This window comes from Sorex araneus, chromosome 11 (assembly GCF_027595985.1).
Source record: "Sorex araneus isolate mSorAra2 chromosome 11, mSorAra2.pri, whole genome shotgun sequence".
NCBI lineage: Eukaryota > Metazoa > Chordata > Mammalia > Eulipotyphla > Soricidae > Sorex > Sorex araneus.
The window spans coordinates 20,161,480-20,186,426 of NC_073312.1; positions in this window are offsets into that span (position 1 = coordinate 20,161,480).

Genomic DNA, 24,947 nt, shown 5'->3' on the forward strand with positions numbered 1-24,947 from the left:
GTCCTCAAGTAATGCCTAAGATGATAAGTATAAGATGATTAGCTCTCAGGTTCAAAAATACACACACTTAACATATAGCAAATTGGTGTTTAAACAACTGTGTCTCCCATCCACCCCCACAGTGAAAATAAATATCAGGTTATTATTTCTTTAGAGTAAAGAAAAATGGAATCATCAGTGAAGGTGATCAACCAAATCACTTGGAAGATGAGCTATCATCATCATCATCATCATCATCATCATCATCATCATCATCATCATCATCATCATCATCCCGTTGATCATTGAATTTCTCAAGCAGTCTCAGTATCTTCTCCATTCGTCCTTGCCCTGAGATTTTAGAAGCCTCTCTTTACTCATCCTTTCCAATGGTGCTTCATTGGAGGCTCTTTCAGGGTCAGGGGAATGAGACCCATCATTGTTACTGGTTTGGGCATATTGAATACGTCATGGGGAGTTTGCAGGCCCTCCCATGTGGACAGGAAACTCTTGGTAGCTTGCCAGCTTCTCCCAGATGAGCTATAGGGTCTCAAAAAAAGAGGACTCAGGAAGAAAGTAATGTCAGAAACAGTCCTTGCTGAATTGCCATATTACAGATACTGGACACAGAAGAAAAAGAAGAATTGATTTTGACCCACAGGGCTGAATTACAGTGATCTGACTTGGAGCTTCCTTGACTATTTTCCTCCTCCACAAACTATTCTGCTTTTATCCTTTATTCTCCAAATGGGTGAACTTCAAGCTTTGCTGTGTGGTCTTTGAGAAATCATTTGTCTTTATAGAATTGATAATGCTCGGGGCTGGAGCGACAGCACAGCGGGTAGGGTGTTTGCCTTGCACGCGGCCGACCCGGGTTCGATCCCCGGCATCCCATATGGTCCCCCAAGCACCGCCAGGAGTAATTCCTGAGTGCAAAGCCAGGAGTAACACCTGAGCATCGCTGGGTGTGACCCAAAAAGTAAAAAAAAAAAAAAAAAGAATTGATAATGCTCAACTGTAAAATAAGGACAGTGGTTAATTCTTGTGTAACTTCATTTTGTAAAATACTTGGAACTCCTCGGATAGGTGACAGATTTGAGATCTCACCTGCTGCAGACAGAGAGGTAGAGACAAGAAAAGTGGGAAAATAGAAGTTTATTGAGTGACCTTGGGGTGGGGCTCTGGTGAGGCTGGAGTAGAGCCATACCCTGGGAGAGGTTGTGCAGGATTTTAAGTTATCTTGGACATAAAATGGAACAAATATCAGTGGGAGTGGTTTGCTTGGTAAGGAAGCATGAAATGTAGTCTGGGGGGGGGGTTACCAAACTTGGGGTGGGCCATCATCCCAACTCCTGATTTTGGTGCGGGAGGGGACAGGTGATCTTTGATTGTAGGAATGTCGCTATTTCATTAGCTGGTCATCATTTGGTCCCAAGCAAACCTTCTGGTAGGTTAAATGTGAAGGATGGATTTGATAAAATAAATTGTTAAAATACTTAAAGGCAGTGAATGTGAATGTGACTTTCCAGATTACTAAACAATCATCTAGTTGCATTATTCTTTAAGTCTGTCCCAGTCTCTAAATTGATAATTGATAGCTGAAGTCAACTTCATATTCTAAGTTTAAAATTTGAAGAGACCATTGATATGTGCTCTTATTTCAGGCTTTTTCTGAAATGAATTCTGTCTCCTTATTCCTAAGATTTTTAGCCTTCATCAGTCTGTTGCTTCCGTTTTTTTTTTTTATACAAGGCAGATAAGAGGTTCTACCTAATGTCATCCCCAAATTGTTCCTCTTTCATAGGAACTTTATTTTCTCTGATTTAATCTTCAAAACAGCTTATGAAGATCTTTGTAAGTATACTCAAAAATAGTCATTAGGATAAGGGAAAGATCTCATGCAAATAACACAACTGTCTTTTTATTGAGCCACACAATTTCAAACACATGTCAACATTACTGAAGAAGCTCTATAAGGCAAGGCATAGGGAAAATAGTGAGAGTTAGAATAATACCAGGCTCAAGATCTGGGGAAAGGAGATCAGACTTTGCCTGACAGATGCAGACATCCTCAGAGTCAGTGACTTAAGCTAGCAGTTGACTTAGGGTTTTATCTCTGTTTCTTAACAACCAGTAACACAAAGAGAGATTTTCATGGCTGGATTTGGGAACCAGATGCATGTGATGCTAGCTATGTAAAGTGTGAGCTGCATACAAAATTTGCTAAATACCCCCATGAAATGCCCGCCTTGAGCATTGCTAGTTTTATTAAACACATATCTGATTAGTTTTAAATACTAATTATTTTATAGTACTACTTTTAAAACAACTAGCGAAAAATAAAGAAAAAGTGAACTTTGACCTCCCATTTGAAAACATTTTCTTGAGTTCAGCAGCAGGCATTAGAGAAAAGGTAGTTTCTATTCCATTGAATTCTGCAAAGGCAGGTTGGCTGGGTGTTTAGACAACTTCATCAAAGTAATTACAGCTCTATGTAAAATTTGGATTTCTATAGATATTCTCAGCCAATTATTTGGGGGGGTTCCTGTTTTTCTTTTTTTTGTTTTAATTTTTGTTTGTTTTTTCTGATTATACTATAAATTTACAGGCAAAACTTCCACATGAGAAATACAGATATATTTCATATCTAGCAGTAATAATAATTATGAGTCTCTTGAGGGTTGATTGGTAGAAAAATCAAATGATGTTATGTCGGAGTCCTGGTCAGTCGACCCAGGCACACTGGAGTATGATCCCCTGAACTCCCCAGACTTACTCCCTATGGGAGAGAAAGTGGGAAGGGGAGAAGCCTCTGCCCTGACCCTTTGCTCACTGCATTTTTTGCTCACCAGTTTTTTGGGTTTTTTTCCAATATTGGTAAAGTCATACCTCAATTTGAAAATTTTCAACATTGTTAAGCTATATTTAAGTAAATAAAGTTGTAATTTGTTCTAAACATATTTTCTTTTCATTCAGGTAGGATTGTTTCTTTAAATGGATCAATATATTGTTCAATGAGAAAATAGGTTAAATTAAATCCTTCACGTACAGTGTGAAGAAGTGATTATCGATATTGCTTAAATATTTCTCTCACCAAAAGGCTTTTAGAATTTTCCAGTGTAGTGTACACCTTGCAGACACACTTTATATTGTCTATAAAGATATAGAAGCATATACATTATATATATATTTGATTTTGCTGGATTTTTTTCCTGGTTTGGGAGCTACACTTGGGCTGTTATTCAGGGTTTACAATTAACTCTAGACTTAGAGATCACTTGTGGCCCTTATTTTAAAACTTTTATTTTCATAAAGTTGTGCACAATAGTAGATTACATTCAATATTTTAACACCAGTCCCACCATCATCACACCTTCCCACCACCATTGTTTTGAATTTCCCATCACCACTCAAACCTGCAGATCAAGCAGATGCTAGATAATTTATTTTTATTACTTACTACAAATAATATAGGACGTCACACGGCCGCCACTCCTAAAAATATAAAATTTTAGATAATTAGGGTCTGGAGAAATCTCTGCAGTGAGCTGCTCAGTTCCAAGATTCTTTTGTGTGTCTATGGATCATGGCCATTAATCAGTTTAGGTAGTCTCTGGAGGCAGCTCGTGGGCGTGACATCCAGGGTTCCTTGGGGACAGGGAGATGAGAAGAGCAGGCCCATTCCTTATCCCATGAGGCCTGGAGTTTGCTGTCACTAGTTCTGAGTACCTGGGCTTTTCATTGGGTTCTGGAAGAGGCGGCTACCAGTAGGGGCCAGGAGGAGGGACAACACCTGCTTCTTTCTGAGGCATCCTTGTCAAACTGGCCTGATGCAGAGTTGGGAGGCATTTCTGCAGGGAGCTGCTCGGTTCTGAGATTCTTTTGTGTGTCCCTTGTGGCTATTGAGTGACTATATAGGATCTCTTGAATAAGGCATAGGATCTGCAAAATGCAAGGTCTTATCTTCTATACTACCTCTCTGGATTCTATATTTTAAACTTGAATAGCACAGTGGTTGGGCTTTCGCCTTTCATGCGGCCGACCCGAGTTCGATTCCTCCGCCCCTCTCGGAGAGCCCAATAAGCTACCAAGAGTATGGAGCCCGAACTGCAGCACCTGGCAAGCTACCTGAGCATATTGGATATGCCAAAAACAGTAACAATAAGTCTCTCAATGAGAGACGTTACTGGTGCCCTCTCGAACAAACCGATGAGCAATGGGATGACAGTGACAGTGACAGAATAACTACAACTAGAATTCAGTGTCAGAGGATTAAAAAATAATCAGACATTTAATTCAACTAGATTGAATATGTATCACTAACTACATCCTTGAGGCAGTTTATCTAGTAGCGGTTTTACCTTTCTGATCACAAGAACTATGAATTAGTATCCCTAACCCCTTTTATTTATTATACTTATGAATTTATTTATCTATCAGATCATATGATTCATTTCATCTCTCATAAGCAGCAGCATAGTTAATTAAGTAGAAAATTATGATCTAAAACATGAAGCTATCTACTCAAAGATGAACTTTTTGATTTTCAGATCCAGAACATGTGTCTATCTTTAATTTTTATGAATAAATGCATTAGAAAAATGTCCTTAATTGGTTGTGACCAATGCCTCAAAAAGTTAAATAGAGAAAAAAGTAAATATCTTCTAATTTGCCAGGAAATGGCTGATACAAATAAATGATTGGTCTTTAAAAGCTGAAGGTCAAGGATAGATCACAGAACCAAATAAAGTGTGATGAAATATGAAAGTGCCTCAGGCAGGGAGAAGGACATGATGGAGCTATTGTCCATTCTTAGATCATATTCCTCTAGCCAGCCTCTCTGTAGGCCGTACCCCTTTCAGTCCAATTTCTTTGAAATGTTTTACTATTTATCAAGAGCAACTTCATGTGGCTCGGTACTCTCTCAGCCTGGAGGCCTGAAACCCCCAAATTAGATCCCTGAAATGATGCCACAAAGCTGAACCCATTTGATGTTGTCTGGTTCTATTCATTTGCATAATGAATACTGAGCTCATTAACAGCTCTATGAGAACACTCTATATTAGCTAGTGGCAAAATAAAACTCATTTTATAGCCAGGATTTTCTAAATAGCATTTACCCAAAATAACTTGGGAAAAATTAAACTTGAATTGAATTAAATATGAATGTCTTTGCATAATTTCAAACATAAATAAAATTTTAGAAATAAAAGAAATTTTTCTTATAATTTAGTAAAAATTACAAAGGAGTTAAATCTTGGGCTATGGTTAATAAAATATGTTTCTCATCTGCACTGTTTGATCCTAACAGATATATTTATATGTCTGTAACTGGTAAGGTAATCACGACTAAACACACATGCCCAGAGGAGTCAGGTACTTAAAGCAATGCTCCTAAAAGACTAAGGGAAACATCAGGTAATGTTTGTATTTTATTTAAATTTTATATGTAATTTAAATACAGGGAGACTAAAATTTATATGCATCAAGGTATTAAGCAGTTGTAGAAGCAATCAAAGAAGTAGATAAAAGTGAACAAACACTAAATTTACATATGTTCAACTCTAAAGAGGCAAAATTATGATGACAGAATTCATATTACAAGGTGTATTGTTACAGTATCACTACAAAAATTATCACATGTGTAGAGACTTCAAATGACACAGAATTGTTATTTCCATGGGAAACCAATGGGTCAAGAGGCCAAACATGTCTTAGCAGGATCCAATTCTTAGGATCACAAAGAAGTCGTCACAGTATCTGTCAGTTTTATGTTAGATGGAGGTCTGGTGAAAGGAGACCTTTATGTCATCTGTTCTCAGACTCATTCATGTTGTTGGCAGTACAGCTTCGCTCGTGGTTTTAAGGGATGCAGTTTTTGACTCTCAGCTGTAAGCTGACCTCTGGCCCTATGGGAGTTCTGTAGTTCTAGATGCTGCCCTCGATTCCTCAACAATGTATTGTCTCTCATACTTACTTCAGTCAGCAATAAGGATTTAGAACAAATTCCTTTTTTGTTTGATTTAATTTTGTGCTTGCTTTTGGGCCACTCCTGGAGTAGTTGGGGACTTCTGGCTCTATGCTTAGGGACCGTTCCTGGAGGGTTTGGTGAACCTTATCGGGTGCTGGGGATCAAACTTGGGTCAGCGACATGCGAGGTAAGTGCCTGTCTTCTCCAGCCCCTAGAGCCAATTCTTCAGTAAGATGGAGCCACATATAACTCTAGCATGGAGTGCCCTCTTGTCCTGTTTTACCTATTATTTCCTGCTTCCAGCCTGAAGCAGGGATGGTGTGAGGAGTAAGAGGCCGAAATAAGAGAGGAAAAGTATGAGGTCAGGGGCTAAGAGCCTCATGGATTGAGAGGCCCAACTGTCCTCCAAGCACAGCATTTATTGTTTAGAACCAGTAAACAGAAAAGGAGAATAACAGCATTATCCTTGTAAAGCTTTCACAATAGTATGTTCTTTGAGGAAGGAGGCAGAAAACAGGTACAAAACAGCCATTGGGGGCGGCATTCCAGGGCAGTTTCCATCTTAGAATCCAGCATCCCTTCCTGCCTAGTCTCCAACATTTATATATATATAAATGTATATATATATGTATATATATATATATAAATATCACTGTATCACTGTATCACTGTTATCCTGTTGTTCATTGATTTACTCAAGCAGGTACCAGTAAGTCTCTATTCCGCCCAACCCTGAGATTTTAGTAGCCTCTCCTTACTCGTCTTTGCCAACGATTGGAGGCTCTTTCAGGGTCAGGGGAATGAGACCTATCGTTACTGTTTTTGGCATATCATATGCGCCACGTGTAGCTGGCCAGGCTCTGCCTGTGCGGGCGGGATACTCTTGGTAGCTTGGCAGGCTCTCCAAGAAGTGTGTGTGTATATATAAATACGTATTTATATACACTACATAAATACATATACACACACATATATATATATATATATATTACTCTCTATGATTTGTTCCCTACTATTTGAACTCCAACAAATATGGTGTGGTAATTATGGAAAATGGGTAGGAAGTGTCTTATAATGTGTCTGGAGCGTGGCAGAGGTTGGGATGTGGAGGTCGGCTGTCGGGGCTGGGTGCCTCGGGGCGGAGAGGGTTCTCACCTGCTCCCCTCTGGGGTGCCCTGAGTGAAAACAGCCTGGCTCGGAGTCCAGGTTTCATGGGTGGTTCAGTGGTAGTGGTATATATACATATTTATTTATTTTATGATTTACTGTAGACAAAAGAAGCAACAGTTGCTACAATTCTGGATTTGAAATTAATCAGATAACAAAGATCAAATATTGGGGGCCGAGCAATAGCATGGCGGGCAGGGCATGTGCCTTGCAGGTGGCCAACCTGGGTTTGATCCCCGGCATCCCATATTGTCCCCCAAGCACTGCCAGGAGTAATTCCTGAGTGCAAAGCCAGGAGTAACCCCTGAGCATCACTGGGTGTGACCAAAAAATAAAAGCTCAAATATTGAATTCAATAAGTATAAAAATCAATTTTTAATGTGAAAATTGTGTTATCTGATCATGGGCTTGATAAGTCCTTGTCTAAGAATTTGTTAAGCTGTTTGTTGTCAGTTAAGCCTTATATGTTATTATTTTCATTTGTTGAGTTTAGTTGGCTTCTCTGTTACTTTCTCATATAATTTTGATATTCCTACTGGGATTTCAGTATTGAGGAATTTGGAGGTTCTGCACAGGATTACACAGTCCAGGGACTTCAATATTTAAGTTCTGGATGCATGAATTGACTGTCTGGACAGTGGATAGATGTTTCCATAAATTTTAGCAGGTTGGTGTGGATCTCCTCAGAGATTTAGTCAGAATGGGTAGAGCAAGGCTGGTGGGTAAGTCAACATGGTGGGGGGCATAACAGGTGGGCATGGTTGCTGGGGCTTCCAGAAATACTCGGGTATAACAGTGGTTTGCCCACTCTGACTCCCAGAATCCCCGGAGATTTCATCCCAGGTACTGGGTTAACCTGAAATTTTGGGCAGTTTGGTATCTCAGAAGAAAATAGTCATGTCATTATTGTCACTTTTATTGTATTTGATTAGAGGAAAGTCAGAAATCCCGTACATAGTAAGATGAGATTGTACAGAGGGGTGAATACAAGAAGACAATGTTCATTCGGTGGCAACCAGGATGAGTGGGTAACTCCTAAAAATGTCCATTGGGTACAAGACAATAGACAGGAGAATTCTGGACCAAGAAATAATGTTATTGTCTTTGGCACTACAAATATTGTACTTCTTAATTTTGGTATTAGCTACAAAAGTATAGTCATTTGATTTAGGATTTGTTTTTAAATTCAAATAAAAATCAAGAATTTTTTCTTTTTTGTTTGATATGTTTTGATGAAGATTTTATGTAAAATAATGATGTTTAGTATCTTTTTATATACCTGATGACCAGGTTTTTGTTTTGTTTTGCTTCATCTACAGAAAAATTTGTCAATTTCTTTTGCTGTCAGATGAGTTACCCGAAATTGTTAAACTTTTAGAAGCAGAGAAGGTAATAGAGGCTGCCATAATCTGGAATGGGGGAAGCAGGAGAGTTTTATTTGAAGTGTCTGAAGTTTCAGGTATACTAGATGAGCAAATTCTGGATATATTACGTACAACCTGGTGTCTGTTGGTAAGAAATTATACAGTATTTTGCACTTCATATTTTCTTAGAGATTAGCCCCCATATTATGTGTTATTGTCATGAAAAAATTAAAATGACAGAACATTCTGGCCAGTGATGGAATATATCTGTTTTCTGGATTGTGGTTGACATTGCCTAACTATTTCAAATAACCTGCATCACTGTATCACTGTCATCCCACTGTTCATCGATTTACTCAAGCGGGCGCCAGTAACGTCTCAACTCGTGACAGCCCTGTGATTTTAGCAGTCTCTCCTTACTCATTTTTCCCAACGATTGGAGGCTCTTTTCAGGGCCAGGGGAATGAGACCTGTTATTGTTAATGTATTTGGCATATTGAATTCATCACAGGGAGTTTGCCTGGCTCTTCCGTGATCATATAACCTTTTCATATAATCTAGGTCCACAAATTGTATATATTAGATATGTATAATTCTTTGTTAAGTATTGATCAATAAAGCCTACTAACAGAAATTACTTAAAACCAATAGATGCATTTTTATAAGTTTTATTTAATTTTTCCATATAATACAAAAATAAAAAAGAAAGTACTTTATTCATGTCAACATAATGCTAGATTTATGTATTATTTGGGAATAATATAGACTAACTTATAATGTATTGCATTCTTCTTCAAATCTTAAGGTAATAAAATATAAAAGGGAAACAGTTAAATGACATTTAAGAAATTTAATAGGCCCTATAGACTAAAATCAAACAAAATTTGAGTAATATAATGAAGTATTTCCAATAATGCTTAAAATGGGTAATACTTTTTTTTATTATTTTCTAACATCTTCCATGCATGAAACAGCACCGATCCAGGCACTAATCTAGGAAAAATGAAAGACCATTTACTTTACCACTAATTTAGGAGAAATACCACTGGTAAGAAGGAGTAATGTATTTAAAGTAAGGAAATATAAATATATAACCATAAGACATGTTGTTGTAAATTAAGGGAAAACAAAATTCATTTTAAATAAAATTGAATGAGAATTTAATAAAAGCACAAAAAAATCTATACCTAATTTAGTTACCCAATACCAATAGCACTCATCAACTTAAAAAGCAAAATACTAAAGCCATTACCATTAAAGACAGAAATGGAATGGCTATTATCATTAGTAAATATCATTTTAGTAAATGTTTTATCTACTTTAAATAATTTAAAATTGGTCAGCATCAGTGAAAGAAAATAGAATGTAGATAAAATGCTTATACTTTAAAATTTCCCAAGTGAACTTAACATAAGCACTGTGGCACTGTAGCACTGTTATCCCATTGTTCATCGATTTGTTTGAGCGGGCACCAGTAAGATCTCCATTGTGAGACTTGTTGTTACTGTTTTTAGCATATGGAATACACCATGGGTAGCTTGCCAGGCGGTCGGTATTCTCTTGGTAACCTGCCAGACTCTCCGAGAGGAATCGAACCTGGGTTGGCTGCATGTAAGGAAAATGCCCTACCCACTGTGCTATCACTCCAGTCCAACCTAACTAACAAAGAAAGTAATATTTATTTTATGTTTGATTATGAAATAAATAAATCTATAAATCCAAATAGTTTTCTTGTACAAACAATAATGTTATTACTAGAAAAGAAATTTATTTATAATAATGACCACAAACTATAAAACACTTAATTTATATAGAAAATATATAATGCTACCGTGAAGAGATTTATAAAGTGTCACAGGAGAACCTTTAAAATAATCTTGACAAATGAAATAATAGACCACTTCATTATATTAAATGAATTTGCAACATAAAAATGACATTTCCTTCAATGTACATATATGTTTTGATACCATATTTTTTAATATACTTAAATATTTACCTATTTGAAATACTAATGGATTTTTTTGGCAAAAGAAAACACTAGGTCAATATCTACCCTGTATAAAATTCGTGTGGATATAGAGAAATTGTTAAAGGACATAAAGTAAATAGTGTGAAAGCATTTATATCTTCTGCACATCAGAACTTTCTAGAAAAATTCTTCTCCTAATATCATGGTATTCGGATGGGGATTGTCAAAAGAACAGAGATAACAGTAAAATAATAGGTTAGGAGAAATTTTATTTTATAGGAAAATTTAACATATGCAAAAGATTGCATCAGAATTATTGGGAATGAGATGATCTGATTTCAATAACTGGATACTTTCCACTTATCTCTCTATAGCATTGCCTGAGTCACATATGGAATTTCAGTCAGAGCACATTTAAAATGTAAAAGAACTAATATAATACATTTTAATATATTTTCTTTAACCAACATGTTACCATTCTAATATATCTGAATCTAAATATTAATTAAACATTTATCATTCTTATTTGTTCTCCAACTAATTATCTAACTAATCTGTTTTTTTTCTTTTTTTTTACAGACAACACATATAATCTTGACATATTTAAGAACTCAGGAAGAGCATATAACCAACTGTCACTGTCATCTTGTTGCTCATCAATTTGTTCAAGCGGGCACCAGTAACGTCTCTCATTGTGAGACTTATTGTTACTTTTTTTGGCATATCCAATACACCACGGGTAGCTTGCCAGGCTCTGTAGTGTGGGCTCGATACTCAGGGTAGCTTGCCAGGCTCTCCGAGAGGGGTGGAGGAATAGAATACGGGTCGGCCATGTGAAAAGCGGACGCCCTACAGCTGTGCTATCGCTCCAGCCCAATATAACCAAACTGGGGTTATATTGGGGTCTGTCTTTCTGCTTCAAAGGTTAAGTAAGATCTGTGCTATAGACTGCATTGATTATTCCACGCCATCCTACTGACCCCAACTATGATTATTTGTAGACTCCAATCAGCAAGCAACCAAAGAGAAATATTTAGAGTGAAAAAGAGTGAGACTGGTGTATTTATTGCTCCAGTAACAAACACTCCCTGCTGTGCTGAATTGGTTTCATCCCACTATGGCTGTACAGTAGTTGTTTTAGATGGATTTTATTGCAGAGCTCTGGGAACCATTCACTCCTCCTGCATATCCTGCCATTCTTGATTCTAATTATAAGTATAAATTCCAAAACCACCTTCTTGTGCCATGGCTTTATCTGTGGTACTGGGACCCAAGTATACCTTACCTTTGTTTCAGCAATCTCATAATTAGCTGGCTATCAAAATAAAATACAACCATCACTAGTTATGGGTATGTGCACAGGATGTTTTTCAGTGCACAACTATAGCAAACACTTAAAAAAGGACAAATCAGCCACAGGGATATGTTCCAAAAGGTTATAGTTTTATAATTTATTAAACATTATATATCTAATAAAAGTAGGTTATATCGATAATCACCTAGCTCAAAAAAGCATGATATTTGTGACAAGAAGAAAATATTGAAAACATATGTATTATAAAATCCTATTTAAGTTTTAAAAAGAGAAATGGAAAAGACACATGCATTTATATACCCATAGATTTAAAAACTATGGAAAAATAATCGAATAGAAATCATGAAAAATAGGCACAGAAGGTATTAATTACATCAATGTATAACATATGAAGAAGTAAATGAAATATTCCAAACTAATTTATATAAAATATATATGATAACTGTGTAATGAAAACAACAACAGTTTTGGACCTGGGGTGAAGCACAATTAGTAGAATATTTCCCTTGAGTGTACCAGAACTGTGTGTGCTCCCTGACACTCTGTAGACTTTATACACCATAGCCTGTGGACCCTCTTGATTAAACCCCTCCCCACACACACTCACATACACAGATATAAAACAAATATTGAAAATTAGACTCAAGAAGAAAAATGGTTGTACACATCCATTATTAACATTAAAACTCATATGTATATTGCTTTCATTATCCTCCTAAGATGATATCAAAAATCCTAAAACTTGCAAGTAGAGACTCTTTCCCTCACACCAAATGACTGCATATGAGAGTACCCTATTAGTAACGCTCTGTTGTGCATTGAGATTGTTTATCAATCCAGAGCTTTTAGATTATTTTACACTCATGCATTTGTTAAAGTTTTTTTACAGAACTTAGAGTTTCAGCAATATATCTGATCAAACATAACTTAGAAGTCTCCATCAAATTTAATCTGATTTGGGGATTGTGTTTTTCCTATGTGCCATCTCAAGGGATTGTTTTTTTAGTCAGTAGTACAATGGTTCACTTACAAACTTAGTTTTGCATGGCCCTGTCTAAATTGATTATGTAGTAACACAGAAGTTGAATAATATCTGTTATCAAAACCTTTGTTGCTATTGTTGTTTTGGTTTTGGGGCCACATCAGGTGATGCTCAAGGATTACTTCTGGCTTTGTATGTGGGTGTCACTCTTAGTGGGGCTCCAGAGACTATATGTAGTTAGGGGGTCTACTGCATGCGAGGCAACTGCTCTATCCACTGTGCTATTATTCTGGCCCTTTCAAAACTTTCTATATTGAATGATATCTTTCCTTGCTTCTTGTATTATTAAATCTTTTATAGAAATACTGTGTTAAATTTTTTAGATATTTTAATACATCTTCATTTTATAATAATATCAGCATAGAAAAATGATAAGAATTGAGAAAGAAAACATCAGATACAAATTTTTGGTATTTAAAGTTTGATTCAATTTAGTAAGAGAAAAGTGCCCTTTCCAAACAAGATTTGTATTTTAAGTGCAAAACCAGGAGATAATGATTTAATTTGCTGATAATTTAAATTCAACCTGCCTTATCTGAATAATTTTTCTAGAAATATTTCTATGAAAAGTTTTCATACTTAATGAGGTAACATTTTACTTTTGCCATTGTTAGTGCCATGGACATCCTCCCCAACCTTAATCATAGTTATTTTTCTACTCTGCCCTAATTCAAATTTCACTTCTTTAACAACTATGCCTTAATGACAATGATTAAAGTTTAATTCTTTATAACTTCTTCATCACTGCTGTATATTTTGATAATGATGTTTTTAGGACCCTCAATGCATTATAAACTTTATAATGGCCACGGGTAGAACTTTACAAAAATTAATTACCCAAGATAATGTTTAAATGAGGAAAATGATGAACATTATAATGCTATAATTATATACCATGTTAAAGTATCATTTAAAATTATTTTAATTTGAAGGGGCTGAGAAATAGTACAATGGGAATGGCTCTTAGTACAATGGGAATGGCTCTTTTTTTTTGGATGTGGCTAACAAAGATTTGTTTCCAGGGACCCCATTATGGTTCTCTGAGCCCAGTAGGAGTGATTCCTGACTGCAGAACCAGTAGTAAGCTATGAGTAACACTAAGTGTCCCCCCCTCCCAAAATAAAATAAAATAATTTTGTTTGGTTGTGTTGCAAGTTTGCTGATATAGTTCAAATTTTATAATATAAACTAGTTAAAACAAGTTAAAAATTAATTGGAAAACATAAGACAGCCTGTGGTCTCTATATCAATTTATAGTACATCAGAGACCAGAGAATTCTAGAAATGAAGATATTTCTAAAACATTAGCCCTGTAGTTTTCTTATGTTCAGTTCTATAGATCTCACATTTTATAATATGAGCAACCATATAATATAGGGAAGATTAATCAACAGAACAAAACATATAAATGCCATTTAATAATAAGTTAATTATTTTTTTCATTATCAATTTTATTTTTATTACAGTGAAAATTTCTAGTGTGGGTCAATAAATAGTATGGCATTCCAGGCCAGGAATTTCTAAACTGATCCATATATGCTCTAGATTCACCTAGAATTTGTGGTATTTGTTTACGAAGAACATTTTATAATTTTAGGTAAGCACAGGTAGAGAATTCCAATGGGCATTATTACATACCTTAGGAGAATAAATCTTAGAAGACATATTTGTTCACCAAAAAAGTATTTGTTCATCCCTGCCTTTAACATTCCCGCACATATTCCCCAATGATGATGTTCCTTTCTGGAGGAGCTGGAGATTACCGTAGGTAGGGCACTTGCCTTGTACTCAATTAGCCACTTTTAACCCCAAATATTCTCCCACAAAGAAACCTAAAGTTTAAAAACGTTTTCCCTCTCATCTTCATTTTCATATTCATAGATACTCTCAGTTCTATGTCCAAACTACATTTTTCAAGCTCTCTTGCAAAATTTCTTCTCCTGTAACTTCGTATTTCCATCTAACTCATATCGACTCTATATTCCTACTTGTTGGTGTATTATTTTGCTTTTTGTAAACTCTTAGATTGAACTGTGTCCTTCTTTCCTTTTTACTCCTTCTTTCCTTCCTTTTTAGTTGTTTGGCATTGTGGTTACACCTGTTTCTTCAATCAGGAATCACTCCTGGCAGGCTTAGGGGGTTACATGTTTTCTGGGGATCAGCTCTCTCCTTGATCCCTATAACCTTCTTAGAGTATAAGCTTCTTAATATTAAAAACATAATCCTGTCAAGTTGTACTTAGGGCTTAAAGAATGATGGTAGAAAATATATATTTAATAAATGCAGAGTTGGGTTATAAATATTTTTAGGATGGCAGAATTATGGACCTTACCGAGGAGGTGTGATTGAAATTTGATGATTGTAAACTGCAACTAATTTGTGTGTCAGAAAATTGATGATATGTACATAATAGTTGTATTTTATAAAATAAAAATCTATGTATAAAAGACTTGAGCATTGTATTTTGACTGGAAATGAAGACATTAAATAGTAAATCTGCATGTTACAAAACTGAAATTTTATTGAAAATGGTTGGAATTCAGGATACAAGAGTTGAAAGGACACGGGGTTAAGAAGGCACACATAAATTAGTTTGTGAACACCCTTATTCATGAGCATGCCATTATTTTCAAGTTAAGATTTACTGTGTGCTGAATATGTGCCAAATTCTGAAGCTAATCAGTTCACGTATAGTATATTTTATTTAGTCTTTGCACTATTCTAAGATAATGACATTAATACATAGAATAAATGTGGAAACTAAACACAATGAAGTAGAATACCTAAAAATAATCAGAGGAGGATAATATGAATTAGACACTAAAATTACAAACAATCACTGTATAGCACTGTTCATCAATTTGCTCAAGCCGGCACCAGTAACATCTCCATTGTGAGATTTGTTGTTACTGTTTTTGGCATATCCAATATGTCACTGGTAGCTTACCAGGCTGTGCCACGCAGACGGGATACTCTCGGTAGCTTGCCACGCTCTCTGACAGGGATGGAGGAATCGAAAATGGGTTGGCCGAGTGCAAGTCAAACACCTTACCCGCTGTGCTATCGCTCCAGTCCACAAACAATCATAAATGATAAAATGATTGGATCTGAAGAGGGATAAAATCAGACTATGTTATAAAATAGAATAAAAACTGCTGTAACTTTCAAAAATTATAGTGAGTTACTCTATTGTATAAAACTTTGGAAAAATGTTTTCTGGGGATTGTTGAACCACATTCTTACCAAACTGAGGATGGTTGTTTTACAAATACTGTTTGGCAATTGCTCAGAAAGTAGAATTATTTTAGGCATACTTTAACCCAGCATTCCAAGAAACAAAATATTTGGTATGAGTCTTAAAGGGTCAGATCATATTTGCAACAGGATATTCATTTGAAAGTCACTAATTATAAAAAATTGGCAATGTATCAGGCATTCAGAGTTAAACAACTAGAATGCCAAGGGCACTCAAAATCACTTTATGATAGTTATCTAGACAGATAGTCAAAAGATTTTTCTTGGAGGAAAATAACACGTGCCTTTAAATCTTTAAGGAAAGTTGTAAGGTTGGAAGAAATAAGTATTGGGGACTAAAAGCAACATTTCATCTCAGTATAAGAAAGGTATTTCTGATACTTCTCTTCTAAATTGTAATGGATTGTCATTAAGTAAATGAATGCTTATCACTGAGATTTGAGAATATAGATTCTTAATCTCTCCTATGAGGTATTTTCCTTCTCTGTGTTTTTAATATAAGAAGAGGTGAGCCAACTCAAACAAGCTGAACTTGTTAAGGGAACATATTAGTTCATATAAATGGAAATCAGAAGAAGACATGATATATTGTTATATCATGTGGATTGTGCTCTCACCAGTGGGTTTAATCATACCGACTCTGAATTGGCATGGATATTGCAAAAAGAGTTGGTATTTGGACAAAAGAAATCTAATCTTGAACTTATCTTCACTGATTATCCTGATTGTGTAGGGTTATAGGTCTGTAAATTCAAAACAAACAAACCACCAAACAAAAAACTCTAAGACCCTGTCTGTAAATTGCCTGAGCTGTAAAAACCAGTTTACTCATAGGTATTGCTTAATCTAACTTTTTTGAAAAAATGCAATTGACTAAAATAAGTTTTTGTTTCTGGCCCTGGAAATTATAAGGCAGGTGGTATACTCAATATGCCAAAAACAGTAACAACAAGTCTCACAATGGAGACATTACTGGTGCTTGCGAGCAAATCAATGAGCAACAGGATGACAGTGACAGTGACAGTGATTGTTAGATATAGATTCTGATCCAGTAGTCTGTGGTATGGATTGGATTCTGCATTTCTGAAAAACTCTCAAGTAATTAATGTTCATATGCCCAAGACATGAAACTAGCTTTAAAAACATGCAATCTGAAGATCGTGGTAAATTAAGCTTGGGGGAAATGTAGGCATCACTAATGTATAACATCCCATTATGTGTCTCAGTCTGATGCAACCAGTAGCCAGAAGTTAAAATCCCATCCAAAACCAAGAGAAGGAGTGTGTCTTTTACAAAGGTAATTTCTGCTTAGATAGCAGGACATTGGTCAGTCTGATATTTGAAGTCATCCTGTAAAATTTAACTTTTAGGAATTATATTGAACACTTTTGTATAATTCAACAACAACAAGAAACCTAGAAGTCATCTTCAAAAGATTTTTCTAGTTGAGAGGGGCTGGAGGGATAGCACAGCGGGTAGGGCATTTTCCTTGCACGTGGCCGACCCGGGTTCGATTCCCAGCATCCCGTATGGTCCCCTGAGCACCACCAGGGGTAATTCCTGAGTACAAAGCCAGGACTGACCCCTATGTATGAACCAAAAAGTGTGACCCAAAAAGAAAAAAAAAAGATTTTTATGGTTGAGAAATCAAGTGGGAATATTTTGTTTTGTCAATCCAAGAATTATCTGAAATCATGTAAATCCGTTATCAGGCCTCAAATGATATGGCTTAAAAGGCATTTCAATTGTGATGCTGGGAATCAAACATAGTTGGCCATGTAGTAGGCAAACACCCTACCCACTGTGCTATCTCTCTCTCACCAACAGCAATTAATATTAAGTAAGGGACTCAGTGTCTTGGGTTTTTGTTTTATTTATAGCTCACACTCAAAAAATTATTTGAGCTGATCATGGATTCTGTTTATCATTGAAAAAATGACTCTAGGGGGCTCAAGTGATAGTATAAAGCTTTTGACTCAAGCCTTGCGCATATAAACATCAGTTTGAGCCTCAGCAATGTATATGGTTCCCAGGAGTACTGCCAGGAGTAAGTCCTGAACACAGGATGTGACCCAATGCCCTACAACCCCTCAAAAAAAAAAAAAAACTGCAACAGCATAGATTTGAAAAATAAATTGATCACTGTGTGTGTGTGTGTGCACGCGTGTGTGTGCGCATATGTGCGCATATGCTCTGTTGGATCCAATATAAAGTCCTATAGCTCAAATGTATTTGTGAGAAATTTAGGAACTTCATAAACCATAAGTAACAGAGGGAAGAGAGGAGGAAATGAAAAATCCCTTTCTATATAGAATCTCTGCTTTTGCAGACACCTGTTTTTAATATTTTTTGAATGTTCTTTTGTTGCTATGCCTGGGATAGCATAGAGAATCTCACACATGCAAGGCAAGTACTTTACTAATAAACCACAATCTCAGTGTCTCCCTTTACTCATTTATTTTTTTCTAATTCTGAAGCAGGTGATTGAACTTCGTTTATTATCATCATATTTTTAAATTCAAGTAATACTTTCTCCAACTATCCACTATTTTTTCATGGCTTATTTTATAGTTAGGATCTGCACAGTAAGCCTCATAAAATTATACATTTTATCACCCCACATTAAAGTGACTTGTATGATGATATGGATGACTAAGCCTACCTCTTACCACCGGCAATGTCAGTGTATCAACTGCTGAGAAGGCCAAAAGTAGGTGAAGGGCTGACAAGAATTTGAGAGGTTTTGTGCAAGATTATTGACCTTCATTTGTTGTAAGAGAAAAAAATAGGTTTCAATAATTCCAGTAGAGGGCAGCAATACCTTCATAAGCATGTTCTATGTCAGGCGAGCAGCCGTTGGAAATGGATGATAGTAGCAATAACAGTCATTTCCACCTGGTGCATGCTATGTCAGGCATTATTGCCTCTCTGTATATAACATTTAATTTTTAAGCAATCTTATATGATGGTTTTTATTATCTTTCTTAATAAAGATAGGATCTCTGAGAATGTAAGTAACATTGGAATGGGTTGGTCAAGATTGCAAAACAGAACTAAAATGTTTGTATGTTTATCCTGGTGGTACTCACCACTCTGTGCTCTAGGATCACTCTTGGCTAACGGTGGGGACCACATAGAGCAACAGATGTGGAGTGATCCCTGTTGGCTCTGTGCAAGGCAAACACATTACCTTCTTTACTGTCATTCCAGCCCCCGGGGTTTACAATTTTTAACTTAAGAGTACAGGGGCTGGAGCGATAGCACAGCGGGTAGGGCGTTTGCCTTGCACGCAGACGACCCAGGTTCGATTCCCAGCATCCCACATGGTCCTCTGAGCACCGCCAGGGGTAATTCCTGAGTGCAGAGCCAGGATTAATCCCTGTGCATCGCCAAGAGTGACCTAAAAAAAAAAAAAAAAAAAAAAAAAAAAAAAAAAAAAGAGTACAAGGCATGCTGGTACCCTGGACAATGGTCCATATCACAACTATGTTTTGTCTGTTTTTTTGGTGACTTCCTCTGGTTGTATTCTCAAGCATTAAAATTTCTGCTTACCAAGTGTTCTGTTGAGGAAGCTGGCTCTGGGTAGAAAGGAGTGAGATTTGGTTTCTGAGAAATTTGGGATCAATAATATTAAAAAGTTACTTCTTGTTTTTGTAAATCTACAAGAGGTAGATGTCTATGGGAGTTGCAGAGTGGAACTTCATATAGAGTATTGTATCTACTAGAACATGGTTTTGGAAGAGTAAAGAAGGGCAAGAGTTCAATACCGAACATTAAGCAGCTAGTCTCCAGGCTTGCATGATGGTTGAGTATGTATCCCCCGAGTCCACACTCCTGACCCAGTTGGGCAGGTTAGAATCCCTAATGCTTCAATTTTAGCATGGGTAATAGACAAAAACAATGTTTTCTTATGTGGATACAAATTGTCTCCATATTTAAAATACAATGCATACTAAATGATTATTTAAATGCAGTGGCATTTCATCCAGGAAGTCATTACAGATAAGTATTGCTTCTAGAGTGCTCCCCGGTGAATCTTCTCTAAGCATATCATTTGAAACCATGGTTTTCACTAAGGAAATAACTAACAGTAAATAGTAAAATGAATCTTTCTCCTCAAATCATGTACAGGTATGTAGGAAAAAACTAGGGACCCAAAAGAAAGTACAGTGAATTAATAGTACAATGCACTTGCCTTGCGCATGACAATCCAGGTTCGATCCCCAGAATCTCAGATTGTCCCCTGAGCCTATTATGAGTGATCCTTGAGTACAGAGGCAAGAGTAAGTCCTCAACACTGCTTCATTTTTTGGTGCTCCCCCCAAAAAATTAGAAATAGAAAAGAAATATTACTCAGACTCATTGAGTCACTTGGTGAATCAAGGCAAAAAAGTAATCATGAAAATTGATAACCCATGAAAATATGTTTTTATTATTAATATTGGTTTAATATAGCACAGCACAGCGAGTAGGGCATTTGCCTTGCACGCAGTGACCCGGCTTCGATTCTTCCATCCCTCCCGGAGAGCCTGGCAAACTACGGAGAGTATCCTGCCTGCACGGCAGACCCTGGCAAGCTACCCGTGGCATACTCGATATGCCAAAAACAGTAACAAGTCTCACAGTGGAGACGTTACTGGTGCCCGCTTGGGCAAATGGATGAACAATGGGACGACAGTGCTACAGTGCAATATTGGTTTCACCTAGTTTCCAAAAATCACGGTAGTTGAAAGAAAACTCATGCATAAGCATTTTAACCTAATTCCCTTGTCTTAGTACTTCGTGTTAAAGTTTGTTGTCAAATTAATAAACTACAATTAAAGAAAAAGACATTGAATCATATTTCTAAGGGAAGGCAGAGGAAAGACTGCAGAAATTTAAAAAAAGTTTGGAGATAGGTCAGAGGATCCTAAATATTCAAAATATATTTTAACTCCTATAGGTGCACACCTATTTTTAATGATTATACCACTTTTCAATCAAGATTCTAGTGAATGTAAGTGACATACTTGAATTTGTATTGCATATTGATGCCCCATATATAAAGAGCGTTATAGCTACTTCTGTAGCACTGTCGCCCTTTCATCCCGTTGTTCATTGATTTGCTTGAGCAGGCACCAGTAACGTCTCCATTGTGAGACTTGTTGTTACTGTTTTTGGCATATTAAATACCCCATGGGTAGCTTGCCAGGCTCTGCTGTGTAGGCGGGATACTCTCAGTAGCTTGCCGGGCTCTCCAAAAGGGACGGAGAAATCAATTATGCTAAATAAAGATAATTAAAAAGTAAGAATTGAGCTTCTTTACAACTCAGAAATTCTGCTTGCTACTATCTGTGGAAGTCGATGTGGAGGTCTCGTTCTGTTCAGCAGGGAGAACCCTTCGTGGGGCTGAGAAGGGGACGCAGCCGAATGAACAGACGCAGAGCCTGGAGGAGGGAGAAAAGACATTTATTCTATGGCAGTTACAGTATTTATACCTCCCTGCTGGCAGGAGGTGGTATAGTATGCACGCTGGGACCCCCAATAGAAATGCAGGGTGTGGCACGGGCTTTAGCTAGTAATGAACAAATGCTGATAGGATAAGATCAGTAAGATTAGGAGTGGCAACCTTTGCTAGGTGTGGCATGGGGTTAGCTAGTGATAAACAAATAGTGACAGGATAAGATCAGTAAGGTAAAATGGTTCCCTACAACTATCTACCCCAAAAGCAGAATAAAATAAATAATTATATTGTCAGAGTTTGATGAATTTAGGATAAGTCTGTCAACTCAAGAAATAAGGAATATGAAATCAAATGTTTAGCAGTATGAGTATGTCAAATGTTTCTTTTCTAATTAACCACATGCAGCATCAAAACATGTTGAGTCTATAGTTTAATTGTAGATTTGCTTTTAATATATGCACACAAAATACCAAATGTAAGAAATACCTCAAATTCAGCAGTTTAACTATTTAAATAAGTCTTATAATTATTTTCTGAGATGCTGTTGCTCTTTGTATATATACTAAAGAATTTATTTGAGCCATAGGCACCTGATATCAGAGGATAATAGGACTTAAGTCCAAGAGTGTTACTTATGAAAGGCATAAGTTTTACACAAACATGTATGTTTCACATAAACATGTAGATCAGGGAACCTACATGATCCACATGAAAAACTGAGGTTCACTCTAGAGCCAGACAGTCTCCCAGAGAGTATAGATGACAGAGTCTGAGTTTCTGTTCATCCTAATTTGCAGCCCTTCCAGAGACTGTCCAAATGTCATTTTATATCTACACCCTCAAAGCCATGCTGTATTCCATGACTCAAATAGCATTAGAGCTAATTAGGAGTCAAAACAAGAAAGCATCAAATGATTATACAGAAGAAAACAGATTTCAAGCAGGCATGAAAAGAAAAGAATGGCCTGTGTTTCTGCTTTGGAAAGTGTTTAGGGAATGAAACTAAGCACTTAGGGTGAGTTAATATTTACCATGATGTGTAATTACAGGAATTTGAGCTGATGCTCTTGGGTAAAATCGGTCCCCATCTTTTCAGAAAACAGTTTTTGCTCAGCCATGGAAGGGAACAAACAAGACCACTTGAGGGATGTGACTAAATTATTAAAAGCCTAGTCAGCTTATAAGGATTAATTGTAAGTTCTGAATCAATATTTTATCATTTAGTCAGTGAAAAATAGATGAGACAGCCCCCTCTTCTATTTTGTAAGTACCCCGTTATAACTTCAAGAAAAAAAATTCTCACCCACCAATTGTCAGCTCCTTCTCTTATAACTCGATCACACTGATTAGTTAGGTTCTGTTCAAGCGAGGAACAGTTAGTCTGACCTCCTGTGCCCTGCTTCATTCACCGCTTCACTAACCCCGCTGGAAACAGTTTAATTTATTCACTGGCAGGGAAAACATTTATTTAATGCTCAAATACCAATAACTAGGATAGATGTTTGAGGGCAAATCGCCATGAAGGTTACTAAATCCAGCCCAACCTACAAAGTATAGACACTACCATGATTAAATACCTAGCTATAACTCAGCTACCCTTTGAGCACATCATAGCATGTATAGATCATATGCATCATGGCATACAATGTGCCTTGGGTGTAGTTACTGATTCAAATTATCAGACCAAAGTTCCTACGTAGGTCTTTCTAATTTAATCTACAGATACTTATCTATGTGTATAGTATTCAATATGCCAAAACCAGTAACAACAAGTCTCACAATGGAGACCTTACTGTGCCCGCTCGAGCAAATTTGCAAAACAGGATGACAGTGACAGTGACAGTGAACAAAGAAATATATATGTATATGCATTTACATATGTAAGGAATACATGCATATCCTTAACAAAGAAATATATATGTCTATATCCAGCTCCAAAAAAAAAAAAACAGTTTTACACAGTCACTGTCACTGTCATCCTGTTGCTCATCGATTTGCTTGAGTGGGCACCAGTAACATCTCCATTGTGAGACTTGTAACTGGTTTTGGCATATTGAATACACACAAGTAACTTGCCAGGCTCTGCCATGTGAGCGAGATACTCTCGATAGCTTGCCAAGCTCTTTGATAGGGGCAGAGGAATTGAACACAGGTCGGCTGCATGCAAGGCAAACACCCAACTGCTGTGCTATAACTCCAGCCCAGTATCAAGTGTGTAACATAGAAGTAGGGTAGGAATAAAATGGATGTGAATATAAATTTGGACTTTGAATCTCTCCCACACCACAGAATAATTTTTGTCACCTTGGGCGTGTTCCTTATCTTCACTTTTATTCTCTACAAAGTACAAATAAAGCACCAACGTTCTATCCCCAGATTTATTGTAAAGATCAACTACTCTAAAAGCCCTGAGTTTGTACTTGCTGTAAAATAAATCATCAGTAGTTATTTATTATTATATATGTAACTATGTTTTAATGACTCAGATGAAGTTTTTTTAATTTAGCATTTTTGAAATTAGGGTGTTATTTAGAAAATATTCTGTTTTAAGTAAGAATTATAGAAAGAATTACATAAAATGCACAATTAAGTAATGCATACATATGTGTATTTATAATGCATTTATGTAGAATTATAGTATGCATTTGCATGGGCTTAGTAACAGTCATACCAGCTCCCTTAATATTTCTGTCCTTTGCTCTTTTCTCGATCCCATTCCATATGGTTACCTGACTCTCAGATTCTAGTTCAGGCAATTCTGTAAACATTTTAGCTGGAACCTACTAAAAGTATCTGCGTTGTTACTTATGTTGCTTATACCTCATTGTGATGTTTAGAAGTCAAATATTAAGAAATTAAGATATTTATGGAGAACAGTAATAATTTATATTATTGTAGATTGGTTATTCCTTATTATGCCCCAAATCTTTAATTATTGGTAACATGGGTACAAATTTGGAGACACTTCAATGTGACAATCACTGTCATCCCGTTGCTCATCGATTTGTTCAAGCGGGCACCAGTAACGTCTCTCATTGAGAGACTTATTGTTACTGTTTTTGGCACATCCAATACGCACGGGTAGCTTGCCAGGCTCTGCCGCGCGGACTCGATACTCTCAGTAGCTTGCCAGGCTCTCCAAGAGGGGTGGAGGAATTGAACTCGGGTCGGCTGCGTGAAAGGCAAACGCTCAACTGCTATGCTATAGCTCCAGCCCCAATGTGACAATATTACTAACAAATTAGGGCAAAACTGTTTAGGATTCCTTTTCTTTACAGATTTAAATTGATTAAATTTTCAGATTTGGTTTTCAAACTATTACTCCTAAGACCTTGGTGCCAGATGTACTCTGGAAGGAGGAAGCAGTGACTAGTGATGTGTGGTTCTCGGAGTTGAGCTTGCCCCAGCTTGCCCCAAGAGAGTGTGGCTTGAGCTCCTG